This window comes from Caloenas nicobarica, chromosome 11 (genome assembly GCF_036013445.1).
Source record: "Caloenas nicobarica isolate bCalNic1 chromosome 11, bCalNic1.hap1, whole genome shotgun sequence".
In the NCBI taxonomy this organism is placed as follows: Eukaryota; Metazoa; Chordata; class Aves; order Columbiformes; family Columbidae; genus Caloenas; species Caloenas nicobarica.
In genome coordinates, this window is record NC_088255.1 from 13,514,554 (window position 1) to 13,534,148 (window position 19,595).

General features: G+C 42.1%; 1 protein-coding gene across 6 annotated transcripts in view; it reads right to left on the reverse strand.

Moving 5' to 3' along the window:
- MITF (melanocyte inducing transcription factor) overlaps window positions 1-19,595 on the reverse strand; it is a 109,216-nt gene that overhangs the window by 55,420 nt on the left and 34,201 nt on the right. The window contains exon 1 of one of the 6 annotated variants that reach the window (XM_065642927.1): window positions 12,775-12,850. The exons of the other annotated variants lie outside the window; for them this stretch is intronic. The gene's annotated coding sequence lies outside the window, so the exon portion shown is untranslated. Of the gene's footprint in view, window positions 1-12,774; window positions 12,851-19,595 lie in introns of those variants that run through there. 6 annotated transcript variants of the gene reach the window in all.

Here is a 19,595-nt window from a genome sequence, read left to right on the forward strand (position 1 = left end):
GTACACCATTTAGTAGTTTTCCATTTTTTTTCCTGTCTTTAAAACACACCTTCATAAGCTGCTGAACATAACGCTTTCTGAACTTAATGAAAGCCTCTCTCATGACCCAGAAGCACTCAGTAAATAATTATTAAGCTCTGGAGGTGGCTTTTGCATGAGTGTTGACTTAATAAAATGCCTTAAGTTGATCTGCTTGAATGCCCATTTTCTTGGGGACACAGCTTGCAGTATAGTTTGGAAAGCTTGATCACCACCAGATTAAGGAACAAGGTAAAACTAAAGAGGTTCAATCTAAAAGCTGCAAAGGTCACATTTTACAATCCTTTACTACAGTTCCTGTTAAGTGGGAGATGAATAATTGCAAACGTAGGATATCCTCAAAGACTTCTATATAATAATCACTATCATGCACCTAAATTAAACCTCCCTTAGCCCAAAAGTGTGTGTTTGCCATGAAGTTTCAGAAGGCTATAAATATATTTGTAGGCATATATATTTATAATTTTCTTTAAACATGGAGCATTTTATAAGTCTTCCCCTCCTGAAAGTCACCAGCATTCTCTCAGCCGGTCAGCCACGGCTCCTGTGGCTCTGCAGAAGACAGTGGCCAGCTCGCAAGCACAGTATTTTTAACTCCCAGAACACAACCTCCATCACAACACATCAATCACACAATCCGCTCACGGTGCCGTCGCTCCGGGAAAGCGCCACTTACAGACAGACGCTGTCAAAGGAGCAGGGCATGAACATCTCAACTCTAACAGCTTCCATCTTCCCCCCCACCTCGTGTCCAAGGGCTTTTGCCGAGCACCCTCGGGTGAAAGTCAAGCAACGTCCAGGCCGGCCGTGTCTCTAGGGGTGGCTCCAGATAAGGACCTGGCAACTCCAATCCCCACAGAGCAGAACGCGGGCAGCGGTGCCCGGCGCCTGCCGGCACTGCAGACCTGTGCAATCCAGCACCTACCGAGGAGAAAAGAAGGGGGAGGGTTGAGGCAGCCACGCACAAGGTCTTCAGGTATCACAAAAAGGACTCCAAAACAGGCCGGGAGTTTGGAGTCAGCATCTTTCTACATCTTGCCTCACCCAGGCGGCTGTATCCCCCTCGCCGTCCCGCAGAGGGACATCCCGCTGCAGGAATAGGAATGGGAATGGGAAACGCAGGTTGGCGATGAAAGCACTTCTCCCATTCATTAATTAAAAGGGGTGTGATCAGGCCATTAACACCATCAGAGGAGTGGATAAGGACTGTCTGTAACGGCGTCCTTTTCTCACGATCTTTATCGCCAAAAAGACGAAGGGAAAGGGTGAGCGCAAGACAAATTTGTTTTTTGGGACATAATTCCTTCACATCCAAGGTTCACGTGGGTGAACCCCCACCTAGGAACCACTGGAGGTGCATTTCTCAAGAGCCAGATGTGCATCTGCAATGGTACAGAGACTCGATGTGATGGTGTACACACTGTGTCCCTAGTCCCACCCCTGCTCAAACAGGCCAAATCTCCCAGGCAGAAAAGGAGCAGATACCTACACACACAAATACCTCAAGCTCCCAAAAAGTTTCCATAAAGGATTAAAGGAATTTAAATACCCAATACTGGGTTTGGTGCTCTTCCTCAAATTTTCAAAGCCATCACAAGCTTAGAGAAGATACTACTACTACACAAAAAGAAAAAAAAAAAAAAAAAGGCAGGAGGCAGATTTGTCTTTCACTTGAAAGCCTGACCAGTCACCTTGTCAAAGGCGTTTTGAGCCATTTTTCAGACACCACATCTATGGGTACTTCCCTCTCTGAAGAGCTCTACACACATTTGCAAAACAAAAAGCCAGATAGCTAAAACAAGCAACGGGTGATAAAAGAAAAAGCGAGGAGATAAGAGTCCACTAACAACTTCTGTAGTTCTTGATTTTGTAATATAGAATTTACCTTCTTTTATCTGGGTAAATAGAGAAGATAACACTGTCGCCAAGGGTGAAGATGACGTGTGATCACCACACTTTTTGTTACTTTGCAACTACATAGTGCCCAGATCTGCCTCCACAACACCTTTCCACCGTGTTTAGAAATTATCCATCACTTACACAGTCAGACAGCAAGTTCATTCACAGAGGCAGCCCTGCAGAAAACAAGACCCAACCATGTTGTGTTCACAGCCTTGTATCTGTCATTCACATGCTCAGATTCCCCCCCAGCCAAAAAGCCACCACGCTCCTCGAGGCTCACAGTGACCCAGCAATTCCCAGCCTAAACCCTCTGCTCATCCGAGGTTTGCTGCTCGCCGACTCCACTGTTACAGAGGTATTCAGTGCTTTCCAAAGACGAGGAGGCAGCTCGAAGCCTCGTCTCACACAGATGACATCCTTGCTCCGGTATGCTGAGCAAACAGGATCATGAGAAGCAAAAGGGAAAGTGTTTATGGAAGATTTGCTTTAAATGATTAAGAACCCCAAACAGTCATAATGAAAACCACAAAGTGAACTCCATGCTCAGTATGTGATAGGTTGGTGTTACCAATGTGTAGGACTTGCTCCTCACAGCAAATACTACATGCAAGGGAACAAACTATCCCTAACACATTATTGCAACAGCTCTAGTATTAATATAATCTTGGACAGATATTATGCAAACTCTCAGGTCAATCGCTAGCCACAACACTACCTGTTCACTACAAGACCTGATCAGATCAGGGAGTGTCTTTAGCAACTTTTCTTTCTAACGAAGCAACTCTCCAGACTGCAGAAACCAATTCCTCAGCGTCCACACATTTTAAAAAAACTTCAATTTTAGAGTCCTTAAGCATTGCTCATAGTTCTCCTACATTTTTGGCTATTTATGGAAGAGTTATTGGGGCAAAGAGGATTGTTTTACTGTGCAGGCTGAAGGACTGGCGGGGAGGCGGGGGGGAAGCATTTATTCAGCAACAAGTTACTTTACCAACCATTGGGATATTTACACTGCAATTGTGATTTGCAATTGCAGGACAGATGCACCAATTCTGCTGCCTTGGGTGCTCACAGCAGAGACAGGAAGGTGCGATAAGCTCCAGCTGAGCATGTAACAAAGCATCAGTGATGTTTACAAACTTGCTAACTGAGGCCAAGCAGTCATCACTGGAGGAATTGCCCAACCACAAACAACTACAGAAGAGATGGCCTTCCATTCCCTTGCTTGGGCTATTATTTGATGTGACCTACAGCATCTCTGACATGAGGTAAGCCCAAACCAAGGCTCCTGGAGAAAACAAACCCCAGCAGTGCATCAGGATGCTCTACTACGCTACCACAGGATCCAGCAGCACCCTCAGCACAGCCACATCCAGCAATAAGGTCCCTCTGTCCCCAAGTACCTCTCCGAAATCCCAGCCACTCCCAGGTCAGGGATTTCCCAAGGTGGGTACATGGTTCTTCTGTGCTTACAACCTTTGGGTGTTCGCTGTGGGTCATGTCCAAGCACCTCAGGGTCTGCAGCTGCACAGCATGGCTGGGGTAGGTCAGTGCAAGTGCTGATCAGAGGATCTCTTCACCCACCACCCAACAGCTGTAAATTATATTTTAAGTTCATGACATCTATATGAACTGCAGTCTTTCACAGAAATATTTAGTATTGATTTAAAGGCTAGAGTATGGGGGAATTGGCATCTCCCAGGACTGTTTTAGCAAGCCTCCCTCCACTCCCCTAAAAATATTCTGTACCTTATTTCTAGCCAGAAACTGTTCATGAATGCCAGGGAGAGGGAAAGAGGAAAATAATTAAACTTGGGTCACATGTCAATAAAAGAAATAACAAATCAAACACATAATACAGAATGAATCCTCATTCAAAATAAGAACATGCAAGCAACATTGTAATTATACTTTCTGATTTCAAAGTGTCCAAACATATACAAAAAGATCCTCCTCAATTTATTTATAAATATTTTCTTAACAACTCAAATACAGGCCTGCTTCATTTCATTTTGCCATCACACTGTTGTTCTGCATCTGTCTCATGTTGTATCCAAAAAGCATAAGCTCTTCTTTAAGAAGATACACCAGTAAAAATCCTCAGAAACAATTTTGTGCAACCAACTAAATTTTTAGAAATTAATACAGCTGCTGCAGTTCTAGAAAAAAAACTATTTTAAAGTAAAACTATTCAGCATGCACCATGTTTTGCACTGTTTCATGACAACTGAGACATGCTGTCCATGTAACTTGCTGCAGGAATACCACTCCTTTTCAAAATGCATTACACAGCTATTGGTTCATTTGGGGAAAAAAAAAAAAGGGGTGGAGGGGGGGCAGTCAACTCAAAACTATTTACAAGCCTTTTTGTTAGACCCTCTTAATCTCCTCTGCACTGCCAGAAGCATAGCACTTGAATGGCTATTTCTGTTCAAAGCTATATTTGTTATGGAACTACTGCAAACTCCTGAATCATGTAAACAGAGACAAGAGCCAAAAAATGTTTCCCTGGACTTGAAGTTGACATCTGCCTTAGTTACTAGGACAAAAAAAATAAAGGCAGGAGCTTAGTTTATAACCAATAAATCCTGCAAGCGCTACAGTTAATCATGAATTCTTGCAACAGGGTTTTGTTTAATCTGGTTTATTTAGCATTCGTGACCTTGGCAAAGTACCTGTGGGAACACCCACCATTACTGTGGAGCAGCAATTCACACCTTCTCTTATTTTGGGCTACAGCAGCCGATTATACAGCGCTAAATTACTCAGCCCGGTTTATAAACTTGCAGCAGAGTCACCTGGAAATGATGTACAGTTCCAGACTCACTGGAGCCCAGCAGCCAACGGTACTGCTGACCCTAAAAAGCCGTTTTGTAAAAGCTCTCAGCCTCGACTTGGTAGCAGCTGCACGTTTCTGCAAAACAAACACTTGGGAAACATGGTGCTGGGAGCAAAATGACCCTCCCATTTCTTCAGCTTCCAGGCTGAGAAAGGTCAGCACTAGAAACCATCCCCGCACCTTCACCAACCACTTTGGATGCAAACTTCACCTTCTCATCACTCACCTTCTATTCCTCGGGCAGGAAGAATCCCCAGTATGCTGGCAACTATGAAAACCCCCAAAACCACAATAAAAGCCCACGCAAGTGCTTGATCCCCACTGCCCACATATTTCAAAGAGCCAGCACTGCAGGCAGGGACAAATTCCACCAAGTGGTCTTTGGCACTGAGCTGCAGAAAAGGTACTACAGGTACAAGGACAACCAGCATATTTTTTTATAAGAATGAACCATCATAGGTGGATTAAGGAAAAATAAAAAATGTTTCCCCGCATCATCCACAGAAAAAATCTGAATTATAGTCGCCTGTTTGTACCATACAATTATTTGCTGAATTCAGAAACTTAGTAGCTGCCTCATATTGAGTTGCCAATATGGGTCTAATACCCTGAAAATATTTTTTACATCCTTTCATGGAGGCTGCTGCAAAGCCACATTCAGGAACTGCACTTGGTTTTCTAAGCACTCAGGGGGGGAGAATCTATTTTTAGCAGCCTCCAGAACAAACACGATGATTTGTTATTCTTGTTTTGTTTTTAAAAGTAGATAATAAAATGCCTTTTCAATTTATACTTGTAATAACTATCACTTACTGTAAGTTTAAGACTGTACAAATCAATCAGGAATAGTCAAAAGATACTTTAAAGTGTTAACCTTACACATCTTTAAACTTTTTTGTCCCTTCTCTTCACAGAGCTATAACCTGGCTATACAATTCCTAATCTGAATAGAAGGACACACATTTGTTTTTGCCTAGAACTGATATTATAGGCTACTTAAAATTGTATTAAAGCCAGTATTAACCTCTACACACTCCTCAGTACAGAAAATCAGCATCACCTGTCAGAAAGCCATTATTCAATTAACACTTGCACAGCCAAAGTGTTTACAATCCTATTTACAAGTTATAAACCAAAAAAATCCCCAAACCCCCATGCCTGGACTAGGGAAAGCCATCTCCTGCAAGATTTCTTATTTTGCAGCTCCCAGACATCTCCCTTTCTACACTAGATGGAGCTTTGTCCCTGCTTCCCCAGCCCACGGGCTGGCACTGCACCGGGAGAAAAAGGGGCAAGAGGCGAAGGGTGAAAGGACACCCAGGGTGCAGACGTGGGGGTCTCGTGATACCACAAGTATCTGGGCTCTCGCTGTGCCCTCCCTGTTCCTGTTCTACTCCTATCCCCATTCATCTCTCCTTCGAGCACTGTTTTGTCAAAGAATCGAAGATTTCAACACCACCGAATTCCAAACCATCCTGCAACTTCTACCAGCCTCTCCTATGGCCATGAGGCACTGCCTCGAGTTCCCACCACATTACAGTTATGTTGCTTTTTCTCCCCTTATAAAGAGACAGCATTTACGATTATTACCAGATTACACACCTGAATTGCTTGTTCGCTTTCCTGGATCCCTCTTTACATTCCCACTTATTTTCAATCTTCAGTCTCCTCTGTAGTAACCTGAAACATCTGTACCTAACGCCTCTGCTAAGGCTCCAGACTTGGATGCATTGACACTTCTGGGAAACAACTCATTGATTAGAGTAAAATTCCCCTTGACTTGTCTCTGATGGATTCGGTCTGTATTATTTCAGAACACAGTTCAAGAGAAACAGCTCATCCTTTCTGGTGAGTTGCCACAACCCCATTAGGATCTTTCAAAGCACAACAGGATATGGTCCATCATCAGTATTTCTATGATGAATTTAAACTCAATGGGACAGAGAAGAGCCCAGGGGACTGAGTCACTCCTAATGTCACAAGCGGCCAGCCATGTTTGCAACACAAACATGAAAAGCAGCAGCCTCAGGCTGTATCAGGCAAGGTAATCCCAGAGAGGATGGAGAAGCACTAATGTTTGTAGTATAAGACACTCATGTAAGACCTTGTGGGCAAGGGCTCCTGCCTGCTCATCTCTGCCCAAGGACAAGGATCTGAAATTGAAGGGATGAGAGAAAGAAGAGCCCACATTATAGTGGGAAGTTAAAGTAAAGTTTGGCATTTTAATCTCACAAAATGGAGGTTGACAGGGATGGGTGTTGCTGTCTATAAATACAGCAGAGAAACAAACACCCAGGAGAGAATGCTGGCATTTCACCAAGCAATATGAACCAGCTATGAACAAGATTAAATTGGTACCAACAGTCTCATTCTGAGAAGTCCAGTCCCGAAACTGTTTCCAACTGGAGGACTGGCAAAGGAACAACTTGCTTCTTTTCAGATAACGACTCCTGGCCTAATCAAAGTAGGTCACTGTGGAACAAAGCAGCCAGTAATGAATTACGGGCCGCAGAAGATGCCCTCCAGCCAAAAGCTCCAAGAGGGCAGATGCAGCACAAGACAAACTCTTTAGCAGAGCACACAGATCCGAAGTAGTGCTGGAATATAGTACTGCACACAACAGGAGCTGTTGCCTTCACAGAGCTCAGCATGGCCAAACACAATCCTTGTGGAAGGTGAGCAGGCTGGCTTGAACAGGCTTCTCAGCAGGTCCCACTAAAACAAAGATGCTATTCTAGAGCTACCAGCCTATCTGCACTCTAACAAAACATTCCTCATCATCTGGCACGCTGGGTCAACTAGGAAGCGAGTGTCAGCAGCCACGGTGCTGCAATTTCTTGGAAGTCCTCTCCTCCCCCTCGCCCCCACCTTCGAGGGCGCCCTCGCCCATGTCCTCTCCCACGTCAGCCCAGCTGAGTGAGCCACAGTTCAGAAGTGTTGAACTGAAGTAGTAAATAATAGCTCAAAAATGCAACCCCGCCTTTCTAACTAATTCAGAAATAACTTGAATGCCTATGTCACCACTTTGCAAGTAAGTGACTACAGTTTAGCCAATTCCACCTTTTATGTCTGGCTGCTACACTATTCCCCAGATTTGTGCACTGAACCATGCAGAGACCAGAGGGGTCCAGTGCTTCCTTAATTTGGGGCAGTCACATGTTCAAATGGAATAAGTCAAAAGATAAGACTAACTTCCAAGCACTAACATTAGGAAGAGGTCTGAAAAATAGGCTCCAAATAAAGGTCATTTTTGTCATGCAAAAGTTCTTCCAAGTCGCTGTTTCTTAAATAGGCCAAAACTCCCATCAAGCAGTACAAATAACTGACATAATAGCGCAAAAGAAAGCTAGAGTTAGAAAACCGTGGGAGCAGGTGATGAAAAGGAGAAGCTGTTATTTGTTCACATTGGAACGATCAGCCTCCCCCTTTTCTTTCTGTTGACCATACCAAATTATTCAGTTTAACTGGCCCACAGTCAGCATCAAGACGTTTTGCGTATATGTTCAAGTAGGTCACCAGTTTTGAGAAAAAAAAAAAAAAAAAAAAAATTATTTATTCAGTCAAGGAACTAAATAAAAATAGGAAAATAAAAGGCACACCTACTATACATTCTTCTCCTGGTTTCCAGGCACTGGCTTCCTGGCCAGCCTGGGGGCATGTCTAGCAGTCCAGACTGGGCAGCCAAAACTGGTTAGTTGATTGAAGTGTTTTTTCAGGTCAAGGTGTTTATAACATGCATATAACCTACAGCAGACTTTGAGAGAGGAAGAAAACTCGCACTCCCTTCCAGAGAGTTTGCTTTGCAAGGAGAACTAAGCCAAGTTACCTTCAAGAGTCTTAACACCACACCTTGATTTGCCCACCACTTTCTGCCATCCTGGAAAGCTGGAGCTCTCATGCTTTAAACTACCAGGTCATATGGGCTAATCTATAGAAGCTCACCTGCCCGTCCTCTCCCAGTCGAAAACAAACAATGCAAAGATTAGGGGTCCTCCACAACACAAACATAAACCCAATAAATACTTACTACAAAAAGAGACAACTTAAAGTAGACAGAAGGCATGCAGAGAAAGAGATTTAATTCAGAGCAGATTTAAGAGGGACACCTTTCCAAAACATGATAGCAGCTGAAGGGTCCAACAGCCACACATCATCTAACAAAGATGCCATCACCTGTCATGACTTTCAACACAAGGATTTTGAGCAGAACCTCTGAGGGGACTTACTTGGGGACACACAGCCTGGGCAGTAAATACAGGTCTTGAAACCACATCTCTAACTCCCAGCATCGTCCATTCTCTGCAGCCAACAGTCTTTCGTTATCATACCAAGTATTGACAAACAGCACAAGACACAACTGAAGGTGAAATTGCCAGGCTCTTGCAACACCTACTCACAAGTTTAGCAGAGAAGAAAGCAGCGCAAAAAAACTCAAACCGTTGGCATCCCATCACCATTCAACACCCTGGACTTGCCATCTAAAATTTCCACTGAAGTTCAAAAGTGGAGCAGAGTAAAGACACCTTCACTGGCCACGTTATTTCCAGCCTGGGAACAAAGTACTTCATCCTTCGGTGCTCTTTGAATACAGTCTAATGTATTCTGAAAAAAAGTAATAATAAGTACACAAACCCAAAGTATGCAGCCTGAAAAACATCCTCTTGTCTGGCAGCACAAGCACTTTCTAAAGACACTTATATTAGTTCATGCTGCTAAAATTGTTTTTTAAAAATAATTGAGGGAAAGCAGAGACTACCTACAAAACACACAACAATGTGAAGCTGAAAATGTTAACATTGAAAAAAATAATAGTGCACACCGAATCCATTAGGTAATATGTTCTAATGTTTAAGTCCATATACAAGTTGTTTGAAACTGAAGTCTTTAATATCTTAATGCTTAAATATGAGTTTTCAAAAATGCAACAAGTGTTAAGTCCTACTAAAAAGCCAGCATATTAAATCTTTCCAGCCTGAGATTCAAAAACTCCCTGAAACAAGAGTAAAAAAGCCCTAGAAAAAAAAAAAAAAATCAAATTTCACCACCCATCCTACCACACACCTACACAGAACCAACATCAGGTAAATTAGGGATTGCAAAATCAGCCAGAATAATGCAGTTCCCAGGCCAACGGCGTCTGGTTTTCAAACAGGTCCAAGACCTTGGTACTGTAGTGGCCTGGAAAAGGATTGCAGAAGAAACACAGCAAGTGCCAGCAAGGGAGGCATTTTGATACCAGTGGTCTTACAGGCAATAAAAATGTATTAATGTTACTACTTCAGTTAAGCTCTATCTTTCCTTATTTAAGGAAAATGTCAATATACTGCCATAAAAAAAGCAATAAAAAAAATAAAACAGCAATTCCAGTGAATGCAGAAGACCGTAGTTTGAGAGGGTGAAAAGCCCTCTCCGTGTCCAAAGGCAAAGAACAGGCTGAAGTTGGTAGGAACGATCTGAGTCACCTCTAGAAGACCATGGCACTTCCAACACAGCTTAAGAAAATTAAAATGAGATTAGCGTCCTCAAAACAAAACACAAAATTCCCCAAACCGCTCAAAGAATCATGACAACTCCTAACGTATCACTGTAAGGACATATTACTACAGGGATAACTCATGGATAAGACCTATTTTCCCACACGATTCTCCTGTGCTGATTCTCTCCCACCCTGAACAAGACGATGCAACCCACAATCTTGCTTTCCTGGGGTAACATGCTCCAGAAAACCTGAAGTAGTCGGATTTGTTAGAAATTGGCCAGAATGTTCCAGATTTAGCTGCAACAACTTAAAAACCCAGTTTCTAACTGATTTACCATTTTCTCACTGCATTATTCAACAGCGGCATCGTTTTATCAACAGTCCAAGTATTACTCTCCAAGAAGCGACATCCAAGCATTTTTCTGTAATAACGTTTTCCATCATACTAGAGCAGCAAACCAAAAATTTATATTGGCAGGAAAATGCTGAAGTTTTCTATACTAAACTTCATTTTTGTAATTTTTCATTTGAGATTAAATGCTGTGTAGCTCTTTGAAACTAATAAATCAGACAAATACAAGGTGGGACCCACCCTGCATGCATTTTTGTATTGGTTAACATTTCACATGCATAGAAATATAAACAGTGAACTTCAAGCCAGAATTGTCAAATCATATACTTCCCTCATTCCAATTAAAAAGGTGAATATAACAATTTCCAATGTGGTTGGGAACCTACAAATGCATGGGAAGAAGACAAGGAAATAAAATAACCGAAGTACTTACAGAAAATAGATTTTAAACTGCATTTCCGCATAGCAATAAAACAACATGCCACTTGGAAACTTCCTTCCATTCCTATTTAACATAATGGTGGTATGAATTACTGCCAAAGTAAACTTCAAAAATTTGTTTGCCATGGAGGAAAACCAAGCAAACTTAAGTTCTATGCACAGAATCCTGTTTCAAGAATGTGAAGACTTCTTTGTTCACTTTAGTGCCAGGTCATTTCAAACTTCTACGTCTACATGTTTTATTGTGCTTGCAAAACTTTCAGTAAAAAAACGCTGCAAGATTACAAATTAAAAAAAACAAACAAAAAAACAAAAACAAAAAACAAAACAAAACCAAAAAAACCCAACAAGCAACAAAACAACACGCTCCTAAAAGTCAAGAAAGCCCTGCCAAATGTCCTGTAAAAATATATCACCAAGTGCAACATTTTTCCTATTCTATCAGTCTACTCCCAAAAGCTTGGCATCTGAAAGCAAAATATTATTTCATGCAGTGAAGAGAGAAAGTATGTTTTCTTGGAAAAATGTTTGTATAAAATCCAAGAAAAATATATTTAGAATTTTAATAAAAGTAAAACACAACTTAATCTATACTCTTAAATGGCAGCTTCTGACCATTAACAGCCATAAATACAGATAAGAACTTTTATTCAACTATCATGCTAAATTTCAAGTTTCTGTAAGCAACCTGATAAAGCAGCCCAATTATTCCTCCTTTGCTTATCTGTTATCTAAAAACCACAGACAATATCATTTCAGACACTAGAAAAATACTTGGAACTTCTGGGTCAGCTGCCCCAACAGATCTCTATGCACAAACAAGAGTTCTCCTTCTCCATCCTTGCTATCCATTTAGGTCTTTCCATGGATTTATGTTCCCATCTTCAGCACGCAGACATCTAAGCATACAACAAATTCTGAAAACACTTCAGAAAGCTTATGTTACTCATTCAAGACATTCCTCATGGTATTTGTCCCAGTAGCCTTAGGATTTAAACCCAAATTATAAGGTCAGCCTCTTAACTGCTATAGCACTGGGGAGAAAGAGAGGCTGATTTTAATGAGATTATTAGATAGAAAACTTCCACTAAGCATTTAATTACAACATTAAATTCAAGTATATCTTCAGTGCATCATAACCAAATTTAGTTGGGACATGGTCCCAAACTCAAGGAAATTAATAGGGGTATTTCATTCTCCCCATGGACGACAGCTCTTTAGGCAAAGACAGTATTTCACTACAGTATTTTCAACTAAAAACTCAACTGCCCTTACTGCATCTGAGGAAATTGCAAAACGGCAATCTCAAGGCAGCATCGACCCCACTACGTACAGCATCAGTTCTGCAGTCCACGGTGTTTGCAACAGAGCGAACCATGAACCAGCTGGCTGGACATTAAAGCACATACAAAGGTCTTGTGCACGCTTGTTAGGCTGCTTCGTAGAAGAAGAAAAGAGCAAAGAAATATTTACCACCCTGTGTGGGTTTGGGTTTTTTGTTGTTGTAAAGCAAATAATTCCTTAATTTTATTCCTACATGAACCAGGAGGGGAGGGAGCAGGAAAAAAAAAAAAAAAAAATCCTACAACACTGCTTGTTCTCCAGCTCCTGCAAAGCAGCTGCAACAGCCGATGTGCGAACACAACCCCGTGCTGGCACCAGGAGGGACAATTGCTCTGTACAGCTCTGCTCCAGCTTAGAGAAAAAGGAGCAAGAACTTACCCAGGGAACTCATTCTTTCACGTTTCGATCCGGCAACGCACCAGCTCCCAGAGAACTGCGCTCCTGATGGCCACAAAGCCAAGACTAGACAGAAAGGTCTTAGTAAGCACCCGCTTCCAGAAACTGCACTTCCACTCCTACCATCCACCTCCTAACCCTGCCGCTGCATTTGTGGCTGCCTTTGTTAGAATACTTCTGCAAATGAAAACAGATGAGTAACTATTGCTGCTTTAGCAAACTCCCCAGCCCATGGTCACTAATAATAGCTTTGTTCCTTTTATTACTAAACAAAACCAAAAAAAAAAGTTTAAATGCTTTTATAAAATGCACATTGTTGAATGTTTTCTTTCATTGATTCAGAGCCATTTCCCATACGAGCTTAGGCCCAGGTCTCTCGAACAATTCATGTGGATCAAAACAATGCGGAGCAATCTCAGGGCTGCTGAAGGGGTATCCCTTGCAAAAAAAAATAAAAGTATTCAGGTTTTGTGCTCCTTCACTTTAGCTATTAAGAGTTCAATTTTTAAAAAAAAGTCTAAACATAGACATTCCCACTTTTTGCACAAACTTAATCCCAAATGCAGCTCTGAGCTCTCTGGTATGCGACATCCCAGAGCTTATGAATTTACAACGGCAAAGGTGCTTTGGCAGCCGGGCTCCTGGCTCCCCTCTGGCACATCCCGCAGCACATCGCTGCCAGCCCCGGCTCCGCTCCAGGGGCAAACAGGTGGGACGGGAGAGAAAGGGCAGCGTGCGGGGAGGAGAAAGTGGGGAAGGGCAACATGGAAGAAAAAGGAGAGGGTATGAGGCCATTGGTGCAAAACGACAGTAGGAAAACAATGAGAAGAAAGCCTTCCCTTGCACAAACCCTGATCTGGCTCACCACCGGCAAGAAAAAAAAAAAAAATCTATATGTAAAACCCACTACAAATAGTAATTTTGTTAAAAAAAAAATCTGATTTTTCTCCTTAGAAGTAAATAAACTGCAGGAACTCCTAAAAGCAACAAAAATAACTAGTTTGCAAATCACCCGTTTTTATCAGAGAGTCTGCCATGCTTCTCCCTGATGGAGCCTGATACCACGTACCCCTTTGGCCCAGGATCTGCTGTAGCCTCCCACTCCTCCTGCCTGTGGCCTCTCAGCTGCTCTGCTCTGGCCTGTGGGTTTTCACACCGACCTTGGACTTAAGCACAACACCGGCAAGGCCAGGCCCTCCGGTAGCCCACACCGTGCTCCTGGGAAACGACTCGGAGCCGCTGGGCTTTGGCCACCCATGCTGGAAGGTGAGCAGACATAAAAAAAAAAAAAAAAAAAAAGATTAAAAATGGAATGTTTACAAGTCAGGCCACAGCATTTTCATACGGTTAACATCCTGAAGGTTCCAGCAGGCTTTACGTTATTAATTTGTATTATTGGGTTGACTGTTGCTGAATAATCCCAAGCACTGCATGGTGAGTGTTGGTTGTTGTTTTTTTTTTCAGGAAGTAACCAAGCCAGAAGCGGGGAAAGCATCCTCTTGTTCTTGTGCGAGCCCTTTTTTTTTTTTTGAGTTTATTTGAACAATGGCACCATGAAACAGCTTACAATAATGACTGTTACAAAATAGGAAGCTGAATTATTAGGCAAGCTTCATCTGCGTAACTCAATCAGGCTAGGGAGGATATGACAGGCACGACGAAGACAAAGGACTGGACTCAGTGACCCCAGGCATTGCTTTCAGACCTCTGTTTCTGCAACTGAGTTACTTGAGAGTTGAAATTTGCTTTTGCCCCTTCATTACGTGCGCTATTCCTACAACTGCAGCAGCAAAGCACACGCACTTCGCAAGAAAACAGATCACCAAGTGTGCATACAGACGGCAAGCACTTTGGAGAGGCTGTGATGAGGACTTTACCTGAAAATAAGCTTCAAAATGGAAAAGCAAAGTTTAGTATTTAATCTTTTTAGTGTACAAGAGGTACACACAGTGGGACAGGTAAATCACGTCTTAAGTCTTTAAGCAAACCAGCAAGCATAGCTTTTGCAAACCAAGAAAAAAATAACTTAAAAGTGGTCTTTAAGTAGCACCAACATTATTTTGATTGCAAGGTTCAAAGGCACAGAATTTCTTGCAGCCTGCTGAAAGCATCACTGGGACGAGCTCTGGAGTGATATACTTTGGACCAGATGATCAGTAACCAAAGGCAGACACCCACCATCCTGTCATTAACATAACCCGACTGAAACTATGAAAATCAGGCCTAAGTGCTCATCTGAGCAATCCTGTCGAAGACAACAGCAACACAAGCGACTGAGCAACAGCAATACAGGAACCTGTATGTGAATCATTAACGAGCAATGATTTCTCCATTACTCACCGTGCATATAGAGTTACCGCGGGTAAGATTTATTTCTAAAAAAAGGGAACAGCCAACAACATGAGTACTAACACATTCATCAAAGCTCAACACGACGTAGAAAGGGAAGAGGAAGGCATGGCTATGGGTCAATCTTTGCCCAAAAGAGCAGTTCGTTGAGGAAGGCTCCACGGAGCAGAGCAGCAGCACTGGGAACACCATCCAACACCCACTCCTTCCACGGTGGTTGTGCTCAGGGGCTCAGGTCAATGGGGTGTTGATTTTGCATTACACCAAGAAATTATTAACTCATTCTACAAAAGCTACACATCTGTCAGACTAGTGATACAGATCAATAAGCAACAACCTAATGTTAACAGTTTGACCTCTAGGCAAGGGTTTCCTTATGCCTTTACCCACATTCTATGTTACATGCTCCTAGTACATTTTTTCCAAGCATTTGCTGTCTATGCTACTGAAAATAATCAACAGGAGAACCAAGCTGACATTCTCAGCAATCTTTAGGCAAGATTAGCAAGCAATTAAAGCTGTTGTATGAGGAATTTTAAGTGCTCTATGACTTCATGCCAAACAAGAGCTAGTCAAGCACTGGAATTTACTTTATACAATTCTGTTCTATACAGATACAGAAGACAAAGAAAAAAGTTTTGAAGCAAAGATTAAATTACTTACCAACACATCTGTTATAGTTTAAACACTAATAGATGCTGAAAGAAATTCATATGAAACACTTCAATCTCAATCAACCTGGGGGGGGGAGGGGGGGTAATAATTTGTTATTATTTTGTTGGCAAAACATAATTAACAGTTATGTTAACTGCACCCCAGCCTGTTTGGGTGCAGGAAACCCTGGGAACACTTTTAAAGGCCAGAAGCAAATCTCAGCCCCAAAGCAAACGAGCGCTTGCCACCAATTGCCTATGACCAGATCCACCAGGACAGGTAGCAGATAACACGGCTTTTGTCCCAAGAGTTGATCATTTAGTCCCAGCTACGACTCGTCATTAAGCTGCTAGGAAAATGAGACAGTAAGAGAGAAAGCCATGTATTTCATAAGGCTAAGAGTTACAACACGAGGAGAAGCTTGTTTTTAAGTACATCAGGAAATAAAGTAGATTTTGTAAACTGTCAGCCACAGCAACAATTGCACAGCTTGCATGGGTTTGATAATATGGGCTGAAATTAATTATTTTCATAAACACACCAACAGGAGCAGAAAAAACCCATCACAATTAACAAAGCAAGTAAAAGAAGTTAAAAAAGGCAACTGAAGCCTGAGCTACAGTTTCAGACTGATCTCTGTTTGTATAAAGAATGCTCTAGTTGGAGATTAGGGGTAAGAAATAAGAACTCATTAGCTCTTCTTCAGGGTTCATGATTCAAATCTGACAAAACACACACTTCAGTGTTTCCAAGCTTAAAGAAAATTCCAGCAGGGTCACGGAAGATGCTATTTATAGCTGGCTTAATCTCTGTGCACTCAAACACAGTTTTTCTACATACACAGGTTTTGTTAGCATGTAAAGAAAAAAAAATAAAAATCTCTGTTATTGAAAACTTAATCGTACAAAAGTTCTGAAAATGCAAATGAGTTTTTCCTCTTAATATTAGCTGCTTCTGACTGAACTCCAACAAAAAACAGCCTATAGTTTTTCTACCCAAAACTGTTACCAGAAAAAAAACAGCTCCTGGAAAATATTCAGTGACAAAACTGAGAAAGAATAATGTGGAAAGTTACCAGCAATTGATTTGTTCAATAGGAAACGAACTCTTCCCACTCTCAATGTACATCTCAGTACATTGTTCTGAAACCTAGAACATTCAGGCAGTGAAAGGCATTGGGAAGAGCCCGGCACTGGCAGCTGGAAGGAAAGACAACAGCCCTGCAACCCTGGTAAAGGTCATTCTGCAAACACAGACACAGCTAAGCCCTCTGACCTAAAGAAAATAGATTAGAAATCAACAATCCTCCACTCTGCCTTGGTTCTTAACGGGCTGTTCTCTGCAAAGACCGTTTTATGTCTGTGGCTGGTAGTACAAGGGCAAAGCAAAGGGGTCAGACACTTGTGTCATCTACACCGGGATCGGGGGGAGGCGATGGGACAGCTCCTGTGCCAGGGAAATGGTGCATCGCCAAACCGACTGCCTCCTGCGGCGAGATTGCCAGCCTGGAGGACAGAACCTGACAGCAGCCATCGCTGTTTGCCTGACAAAGTGGGAGGAAATGTGGACAGACTGCCCAGCTCTACAGGCAGCAGTCAGCAGGTCAACCCACACGTGGAGTGTGGTTAACAGTAGCAGTTCTCAGGGGGTTCAATATTGGTATCAACATTGTTCAACATTTTCATCAGTGATCCTTGGGAGATACGCAAAGCTTCTCCAACTTTGAACTTGGATACTGAGCCATGGGGTTGGACCAGATGACCTGCAGGGATCCCCTCCAACCCAAATTATTTTTGGTCCAGAAACAGTGACATTTAGTCTTTGTCTTTTAAACTACTGATTATATACTTAAAAGCATGGAAAAATACAAGTTACAAAGGTTTCAGTCATGACAGATGGTATCAAGAAACTGATGTTGCCCAGGCACTGCATCACCCATTGGAAAGATATACAAGGATATTTATAGTTGCAACAAGACCCTTGTAACTCTTCAATAACTACTCTGTGCATGTATTGCTACACGGGCTCTACACAAGCCATTTACTCACAGGGCATTTGTTATTAAATTCTTTATTAATTCATAGAAGTAAGTTTGTTGAACTACTGTAGTTTTCAGACATTTAGAAGTTGAATGTTCCTACCAGCCAAACCCTTTTAATAGAACTAAAGAGATTCCATGTAAGGTTTTTAATAATGTTGAGAACTATTAAAATGCAGTTAGCTGAGCCAACAAGAAGCCACTGAACCCTTACATATGTTCTCCTTTCCCCAGCAAGCACATCCAGTGCAGAACTCCATGTGAAGACATCAAATTCCCCTATGTGCCTCCTTGAAATATTAACATATCAAATATGACTTTGAGGGAATGGTGAGCAGCTGAACCCCCCCTCTCACCCTTCAGCATCACTCACACGCAGAGGTTGTTTAGAACATGGTTCTGCAAGAGTGCCAAGATCAGTTTTATCACCTTTAAGAAAGTTTAGAAAAAGATGATAGGTTGGAGGAGCATGGCAGAGCATCTTTACCAAACACTAATGTCAGTGACAACTCCATCTTATGGACACGTTGCATTTGAGGCTTTGAGTTAAAAGCTACTTATCATTGAAAACAGAAGTACTTTACCAATGTAGGTGCACTTGAAAAAATTAAGCAGAATCAGTCAGAATCTCTCCTTGTTAGTTTTCTTTAAGTGATAGAAATCTTCCAGCAGTCATAATTCATAACCAGCTGTCATTTCTCTTAAGGTACGCCCCAAGGAAACTTGATGTACATCCAAACTCTTGCAAGCTTGCTGCTTTCTGTTGGATGCACCTTTCATTTTCCCTAATAGTGTAAATCATGTTCTGGAAAGGCTACAGCATGCCGGGGATACTTAAAATAGAAAGGCCTGTAGCTGGTGATACTGCAAATATAAATACAGCTACTGGTGTAGCAGTGGGAGTAATAGCAGTGACATGGAACCAGAGCAGCCCTGTGGTCAAACTCTGCTGGGAGCTCCCGACAGCTCCCTAAACTCAAGCAGCAGAAAGGGAACAGCTGTTAAATAGTCTGAATGGGCATAATGCAAACAAAATGAGCTGTGGCAAATTCACAGCACAATTCTAACCCTTGGGCTTCAGAGCTACTAAATTTAGGAGTTTCAGTGCAGGAAGGGAGGTAAGAGAGCTACAAAAGTGCTTTAGTAAGGTAACAGAGAGCAAGCTGATTGCAAATCTATGTAATTTTGACCTTGATGTACAAAGAAAAAAAAAAAAGGCATTTGCAGTTGGCAGCTAGGCCATCATGTCCAACTGCCACTTCTGTACGACCAGGGAAAAAACACAACCATGGCTTTCTGTCATAGCAGCCTTAGAGAAGGATACAAACACCAAACCAAGAACCTCAGAGAAAAGAGCTGGACCGAGAAAGGCTCAGGCACCAAAGCAGCAAAGCCTACAAACCTTAAAGTCTGCTTAAAAATGTTAGATGTCAAAGTTATCAAAGCACACCACCAGTTAGACCTGTGTCCAAGTCTAATATAATAATGTCAGGTTTATTTTTGTCCGTGACTCCAGATGAGATGCTCCAGCTATATTTGTGCTTCTTGCAGCATTTTAAAGGTAGCAAACACACTGACTGAGCAGGGTCCAGGGTGCATTAGATTATCTATGTCAGACAGCAGCCTTGGTGCATCACCCAGTTAAAAAGTAATTTCGGGTCAACAGACAGATCAAAGCATAAACTGAGAAATGCTTTTTCCAAGTATTTTTAAGCAAATTCCTATTGGACTAAGAACAAACCACATTTCATAGATTTTAGAA